Source organism: Wyeomyia smithii, chromosome 3, assembly GCF_029784165.1.
Source record: "Wyeomyia smithii strain HCP4-BCI-WySm-NY-G18 chromosome 3, ASM2978416v1, whole genome shotgun sequence".
Classification (NCBI taxonomy): Eukaryota; Metazoa; Arthropoda; class Insecta; order Diptera; family Culicidae; genus Wyeomyia; species Wyeomyia smithii.
The window spans coordinates 22,844,918-22,854,006 of NC_073696.1; positions in this window are offsets into that span (position 1 = coordinate 22,844,918).

Consider the following 9,089-nt stretch of genomic DNA (forward strand, 5'->3'; position numbering starts at 1 on the left):
TTGTCTTCAATCCGTTTTGCACACATTTATTTTTCAGGCGAAAAAAAAAACGATCTTGCCATCCAAAGGATCGATTCAGTAGAAGATCGCGCGCAGAGAAATCGATTCAAAAAATCGATGGATCGGCCCGAAAAGATCGATTTTACAAAAATCGGATCGATTTTGCCCATTGCTAGTAGCCTCTCGCTAACTGGGCTTCTTTTTAACTGGGCGCTCGCTAACTGAACGATTTTCAGTTTAAAATACAACAAGCGTCAATGATCAAAACGATCGGGGGCATGTGAATGGGAAACATTAAACGATGTTGCGCTGCTCCTTGTTGGTTTCGCGATTAACTTTCTAGTTTGGGATCTAATAGCAACATAAACAGTAACAACACGAATAGAACTGTCTGGCGATCAACTTGAAAATTTAAATCATTTGTGAAGTTGTCGCAAAGCAGCTTTAGTCTGCTGATCATCAAAATCCCTCTCGATGTTTATTTACGATTGAAATGACATCCCAGTTAGCGAGACGATTGCGATAACTGGCAAGTGCTCTTCGTTTATTCGATGGATGTATGGTTACTGTCACCTGTCCAACCAAAACAAAGTGAAGAAGAAGCTCTTAGCCCAGTTAGCGAAAAGTTACTGTATAAGATCATGTTATGACAGGCCTTAGACGCGCCAATGCTACCCGCTAATTTTATTTTCTGCAGCACGGTACTTCATTAGAGACAACAGATACTCCAGTACCAACACACATAATTTTCATTACGCAGCATACGATGTATTCGACCTCCCGGGAATTGAAGTCCAGCTATTATAACCTTTTGATTCGATTGAATGGAAAAGCGATGAGCGACAATAAATAAAACTGTTGCAGTGCGTCTTGAGCTGCCCGACAGATCAGACGTATTTTCGGTTGCTTGTGGACTGGTCTTTGACTGCCTATAGCTTCAAAGTTTGTGTTTTGTCAGTGTGTCTTTTAAAGATTACCTGGAAGTTAACTTACATCAGTTTTTCTCAAGACTACCTATTTCTTTTTTTCTCAATACTTGCAATTTGATATTATTTTTGAACTTTTTTCGTATCACCTGAAATGGCAGGACGAAAAAAGAAACCACGCATCGCTTCGGGGAGGAAAAGAGAGGCACCTCTTTATGAAACTAGCTTATGCAGTGAAAATTTATATAAGATATTCTGCCTGAGCGAGAAGCCGGCGCAATTGAAATGTTCGAAAGTAAAACTATTCAAAGTGAAATTTCTGTAAAAAAGGAGAAAGTTCCACCTATTGTGGTAACTATTGCTTCTGAATTTAATATTTTTAAAAGAGAACTTTCTACGTTTCTCTCCGACGTCAAAGTTACTTATCAAATTGGCCGAAGAGGCGAATGCCGTTTACTGGCCCAAACATTGAAAGATTGGAATCGTCTTATTCAGTATGTAACTGAAAAGATGTATAAATTTTTTACATATGATACGAAGAGCGCCAAGCCGTTCAAGGTCGTATTGAAAGGTCTCACCAACGATCAAACCGTTGATGAGATCAAAATTACTTTGACAGAATTACTTGGTATAGCCCCTACCCAAGTAATTCTGATGAAACAAAAATCACGAGGCGAGAACAGTCAGCGAACTGGAATTTACCTTGTAAATTATTTAATTCATTTTAACCGCAGTGAGGTTAATAACTTAAAATTTGTTGAAAAAGCACATGCTTTATATAACGTGCGTGTAAAATGGGAATTATATCGAAAGTTTGGCTGAGGTGAAAAGCATATCACCCAATGCCGTGTTTGCCAGCGTTATGGCCATGGTTCAAAGTTTTGTAACATGGACCAAAAATGCCTCATTTGTGGAGACTCTTCTCACAAAAAGGACACATGTCCTGTGAAAGAGAGTAAAAATTTTCGCTGTGCGAATTGTAACGGCAACCATATGTCGAATTTTTATCAATGCCCAGCCCGTTTAGCAATTGTTAAGGCAAGGCAAGGTAAGCAAAATTCAAAACAAAATTCTCCAAGCGTACCAGTGACGCATAGTTTACCTACTCCTTTGCATACCCGTTCAACTTATGCAAAGGTTACATGTAGTTCGAACATTATACCGCCTTGTGTTGGTAGTTCGAAAATGACCGCTAATATGGGTAAGCAAAACACGCTAGAAAATAATTGTACACCTATTACTCCACCTAATATTGGTGCCGAAAAGGTTTTTTCTAATGTCAACTGCCTGGGGCCTATTACGGCAGGTAAACTTTCTTTTTTGCAACAGGCAATGTTCGATCTTATGAACGCCATGTTGCAGGCAAAATCAATGCTTGAAGCCATTCAAATAGTCACATATTTTACTATTAAAATTGTTTCTAATTTAAAATTTAGCAATGATTTTAAATAAAACAATTAAAATATTAAATTGGAATGCTCGCTCATTGAAGGCCAATGAGAATGAGCTTTTTAATTCTTAACAGTAAATAATGTGCATATTGCAATTATTACTGAAACATTTTTGAAACCTAACATAAAATCAAAATATGATCCCAATTACGTGGTTCATAGATATGATAGGATTCAGGGTTCCGGCGGTGGAGTTGCAATTGTTATTCATCGCCGAATCAAACATCGTGCTCTTCCCCATCTTGAGACGAAAGTTATTGAAACTTTGGGAATTGAAGTTCAAACTGAACTTGGGATTTTATTTATTGCCGCAGCATATTTACCATTTCAATGCACACGCGAGCACAAAAATTATTTTAAAGGTGATTTACAAAAACTCACCAGAAATCGTTCGAATTTTTTTTATAATCGGCGATTTTAACGCTAAACATCGTTCATGGAATAATTCTCAAAGTAATTCCAATGGCAAAATTTTATTCAATGATTGTTCTTAATGATACTATTCTATTTTGTCTCCAAATAGTCCTACATGCTTTTCTTCTGTAAGAAACCCTTCAACAATTGATTTGGTGCTAACAGATCAAAGTCATGTATGTAGTGATTTGATCACACATGCTGGCTTTGATTTTGACCATCTTCCAATAACTTTTTCTTTTTCACATGAATCAGTTTTAAACCCTATGATTTGCTTGATTTGCAAAACGAAGTGAATATTGGTTTTGCTTTGAAAGCATTAAAATGTTCAATTGTTGATGCCAGGAATTATTCTGTTCCACAGGCTCAAATGAAATTTGATTCACCAACAATTGACGAAAATCTTCAACTTCTAATTCGTTTGAAAAATGTCCGCAGACGTCAATATCAACGTTCTCGCGACCCTGTTTTTAAAACTATTTATAAAGATTTGCAGAAAGAGATTAAACATAGATTTACTCTTCTGAGAAATCAAAATTTTGAGACTAAAGTTGAAAAATTGAAACCATATTCAAAACCTTTTTGGAAGCTGTCGAAGATTCTTAAGAAACCCTCAAAGCCTATTCCAGTTTTAAAAAATGGTGAACGTTTTCTTGTATCCAATGAACAAAAGGCTCAAAGACTTGCTCAGCAGTTTGAGAGTGTTCATAACTCAAATTTGAATTTTGTGAGTCCAATTGAAAATGAAGTCACACGTCAATTTGATTTAATTTCTTCCCAAATTTTTTACCTGCAGAAATAATTGAAACTAACTTGAATGAGATTAAATCAATTATTAAAAATTTCAAAAATATGAAAGCACCTGGTGACGATGGAATCTTTAATATACTAATCAAACATCTCCCTGAGAGCACAATGGAATTTTTAGTGAAAATTTTCAATTGCTGCTTCAAAACTGCATATTTTCCCAAATTATGGAAAAATGCAAAAATTACTCCAATTTTAAAACCGGATAAGAACCCAGCTGAAGTTTCAAGTTATCGACCAATCAGTTTGCTTTCTTCAATAAGTAAACTGTTTAAGAGAATTATTCTCAACAGAATGATGTCACACATCCACGAAAATTCAATTTTTGCAAATGAACAGTTTGGATTTCGCCATGGGCATTCCACAACTCATCAATTGCTCAGAGTTACTAATATGATACGAGCTAACAAATCTGAGGGTTATTCCACTGGAGCTGCTCTTTTAGACTTTCTCGAAAAAGCATTCGACAGTGTTTGGCATAAAGGTTTGATTGCGAAATTGCAAACTTTTAATTTTCCAATTTTCCTAATCAAACTTTTAAAAAATTATCTTACTGATCGAACTCTGCAGGTTGTCTATCAGAATTCAAAATCTGATAGATTTTCTGTCAGAGCAGGTGTGCCCCAAGGTTCAGTCTTGGGTCCAGTCCTGTACAACATATTCACTTCAGATCTTCCTGATTTGCCTCCAGGATGCACAGTCATTGTTTTGCGATGACACAAGTATTTCCGTAAAAGGAAAAAGACTTCGTGTCATATGCAGTCGATTGCAGAAAAGTTTAGATATTTTTTCTTCCTACTTGCAAAAGTGGAAAATCTCTCCCAATGCTTCTAAAACTCAAATGATAATTTTTCCGCATAAGCCTAGGGCTTATGCGTTGTCACGTTGTCAAGATGAATGGGGTTTTAAGTTGGTCTGACAAGGTTAAGTACTTGGGACTAATTTATGATAAAAAACTTGTTTTCAAAGAGCACATTGAGAGTATACAAGCCAAGTGCATCAAATATACGAGATGGTTATATCCTCTCATTAACACGAATTCTAAACTTTGTTTAAAGAACAAACTTTTGATTTACAAACAAATTTTTAGACCAGCAATGCTTTATGCTGTACCGATCTGGTCAAGTTGCTGTTCAACAAGGAGGAAAACGCTCCAAAGGATTCAGAATAAAATTCTGAAAATGATTTTGAAGCGTCCTCCTTGGTTTGGTACACTCGAATTACATAGACTTACTGGTGTTGAACCATTAAAAGCTATGTCAAATAAAATTATTAACTATTTTCGACAAAAATCGTTGCAATCCTCAATTGCTACGATAAGCTCTCTTTATAGCCAGTCCTAATTGCGAAAGCAAACAAATCCTAACAATTAAAATTACAAATTTCTAACAGTGTTGAGAAGTCACCATTTGTGATTGGACACACATACTCATTATTTACTAATATTTATCATAAATACTTAAGCTACTAACAAATCCCCCCCCTTTAAAAAAAAAAATAAAACTGTTACTTAAATGATGAAAAAACCCGCGTTATTGTTTTAAATACCTACGAAGTGAACTATGGCGAAAACCAAGCAGCGCGGCGTAGCTGATGGAATGAAGAAATGTGAAAAACGGGACGGACTGCGTTGCACACTGATTGTAGGTATACAGCCAAACGCTATGCGCGAAGCATCATTAAAACGGTACCGAAGACAAGTTGTATAGCAGCCAAGTTCAGACTTTCGTTCGTTTGTTGTTGCCAGGAGCTAAGGTAGGATCTACTTGATATTTGGTCGCAGCTTTCCATTTACTGTGGCGCCTCTAGTGGCGGTTACGAGCGCAGTATTTTTTTTATTCTCGCTCATTTTCCGTCGGTTTAGTTCCGCCTCTGTTGTTGTACCAATCACCGACGCCCAGGGAGGCGACTCCACCCAGGACCCTAACATACGACCCGTTTATTAACGGGCCGGCGCCAACGGCATTACTTCCTCATGCGATGGAAGGCGTGATTCCAGAGATTTTTCGCCTCAGAAAAGCTCCCGGTGCCGGCTAGGATTGAATCCAGACCAGTTGTGTTGGTTGTGAGTGGATCACGCCACCTCATAACCATCGACACCTATGTCGGCGGTGGGATTCGAACCCAGGCGGAGACGTTACCAACCACACTAGGCCTCCGCTCTTAGAGCGCAGTAATGAGGAAGGTTTGTTTACATAGTGGTTAAAAATTTATCAAAATCGAGTCAGTGGATCTAAAGTTTTCTACGATGGAACCCGGAAGTCGTGAAAAATTTTGCACTCTCACGTTGAAAATCCGACGTGGGCAGGTGCAAAAATTGCGCAGTGTCTCAAGTTCCCCTGTAAACAGCGTGCTGAAACAATTCAATAAAACTCTAACGCTGAATCGCGCAGATCACAGCAACCGCAGACATGAAACGATTGACAAGCAGCTTCGATTAATAGTGGCGATAAAAAGAGCAGTTCGGACGAACCCTGGAGTCACCCTGCGCGATTTGGCAAACAAGCTCTCGGCATTGTACAGTACTGTTCGACGAATCTGTCGGCGCGAAGGCCTGCGGTCGTTCCACGCCAGCAAGCACCCCAACAGGACTCTCAAGCAGAATCTCGTTGCAAAACGCCGCGCTAGGGTGCTGTTTGATGTATGCATTTTGATTAAAATTTTTACACACGATTTTCTAATGTTTTTCATATGAACAAGGATGTCTGTTCTCTGTGCTGCCATGAACCCTCTGCCCTCTGTGCTGCAACTACAGCCGGGAAGTCATGGATTGGTACAAGGAGAATGGAATTGATATCGTCAGATAAGTCCAATAGAAAATATTGAGCGATAAGAGCAAATTGAAGAAAAGTGGCAGAATGATGAAAAATAAAAACAGCTGATTTACATAGATGGTGGAAGAAAATGGCGGATCGAGTTGACAGTTCTGAAAAGTGCGTAAATTCATTTGAAACTTAGACTTAGAGTTCTACATTTATTCCAAGCAATGCGGGGGTTCGAGGGCCAAGTATTTTGTGGAAGCCCCTATTTCAGTTGTCAAAATTCCACTAGAGGAATATTTCAAACAAAAGTATAAGTTAAAGGAAGGTTATAGAAGGATTGTATTAGTTTTATTGGATTTTCAGTTATTTCAACCTGAATCAGCCAAGAGTTCCCCACGAAAATTTTGATTTTTTTCTACTTTGGATAGGTACTGCGTGCACTTACCAAACCAAACAAACTTGATGTTATTCTCTCTGTCAAGCGGTCAACCTACTGGTGTTCATGAAAGTATTGCCAAATGATGAAAATGCTATTAAAATTCATTCTGAGTCAAGGAATGTTCAATGAATCAAATGATGCCATATGGCATCATTGGGTTGATTCGGGTTTAAGTATCACGAAATATTCTGAATTTTCATTTTTTTGTTTATGTCATGAGCCATGAGTAGTGAATTTTTATAAGGGTTCCCAAAGTGTGAGCCCAAGGGCCATGGCTCACTGGACCCACCCTAAATCCAACTATAGAGCTATTTAGTAACATGTAACACAGATTTAACCCGATGACCAGAATATTACCAGACTTGTCACTATCCTGACAACACTAGTGGCACTTCTTAGCGTCCCGAACTCATTAATTTGAAGTTGGTAAAAATCGTGATGGAACTGAATTCTGTTTTGAAAAAGGAAATTGTTACGAAAACAACTCTTTTTATCTATATCAGCGACGTTTTGGCGAGGAGCAGAAAAATAACAATGACTTTTATGATTTTGAGGCGCTGGAATGTGTTAGGGAAGAAAGGTAGTGATTGGTTGTTCAATTCAATGTAGACTAAAACTGAGTGTTTTGCCTGATACTTGGCTTTATTTTCAGCTCTGATTGATTGAAATATGTATAGGCTCTAAATTTTTCAATAGTACAATATTTACGTCACAAAATCACAATTTTCTAGCTATTTTTCCAACCAATTGCTGTGATAATGAGGGAAATCCGTTGGAAATTTTTCAGCAATTTTAGTGACGCTCTCGATGTTTTCGTTTTTTCAATTTGCACTCTTGGGATGTCATGGCTAACTTGCCTTTGAAAGGACTATTTGATCAAAATACCCCAGCAAAAATATTTCAGGATTACGATTTCGCTTGACACTATCATGTGATGTGAAGTTGAACTACCTTGAGTCGATATTTTTCATTACTTGATAATTCTATGATTACTCCATAAACTCACCCTTGGTAGTCGTTACTTCTATTACTCGATGCCACCTATCGTTTCAAGTTCTAGAATCTCAATTTATACTGAAGATGGAAAAACTAAGAAATAAAAATTTATTATGTTAATCGTTGCCGAAGAATTTGATGGAAAAATACAAAAAGAGTAAAGAAATTCCGTAATTTTCCAAGCATTGTTTCGGTCGTGAAGAATTGCGACTAAAAAGACTCAGATTGGAAATCTTCAAAGTATTGAAACACGACAAGGCAGGTCCGGGTTTTATTGATTATTAATGGGCCAATTTGAGCCCAACAATTGTATTATCGCAAGCAATAAGGAGGATCTGTCGCGAAAAAATAGTTTGTAAAACCTTCTTTTTCAAAAATGGAGTCGATAGTTTTATTGATCGACTCATGGAGGTGCGACGTACTTGTTAAACTTTAATAAGAGTAGCGTCAGCCGGGGTAAGATTGTGCCATCCAACCCGTGACTTGTCAGCCAACTCTTTCGGGTTAGATGACTAGCCGTTCTTAGTGATCGCCATGAGATGGCTGACAAACATTGGGTTTGTGTGTCACAATCTTAGCCCGGCTTACGGAATTACAAATTTCTAGTAATGTATATCTCTTACAAGCCAAAACTATTAGTATTTTAAATGTTTGAACAAAAAACCTGTTTAATAAACCAGAACTCGCCATTTCATTCTCAATTCATTTGATGGATGTAGAGATGAGAAAAAATAAAAAGCGTTGTTTGAAAAAGTTTCCCAAGAGTCAATAGCTCTTCACTTACAGAATATAAATTACAGAATATAAATCTCTCGCTTACAATAGGAATTGATGTAATTACCCGCCGCCGTTTGGAAATGTACAGCACACTAATCAAAGAACAATAAAATTTACATGTTCAATTTTTAAACGCAAGCAACCTCCTTCGTATTTAATATTTATATCATGCGTCGTCGTAATTGATAATTCAAATTAATCCTCTGTCGGTGATGGTCATGTGATTTGAGTTCAATATCCATCGACGGAAGAAAAATCCCAAACCAACCCGCATTACCGATGTCGTTCGTAGCTTACTATACCCCCAAATCATATGCAAACCAGCGAAACACGATCAGAACCACGATCACGCCTCTCTTCTCGGGCGACGCTCTTACAGGCTCATACCGTTGCACAACCAAAAACAGGCCCAGGAAGATCGCGATCGGCGCAAGGTGGGATTTCCCACCGTGAGTGAGTAATACCCCATTAAGCAGCTGGTAAGTTTATTGCATGTACCTGATGAACGCTGTCTCTG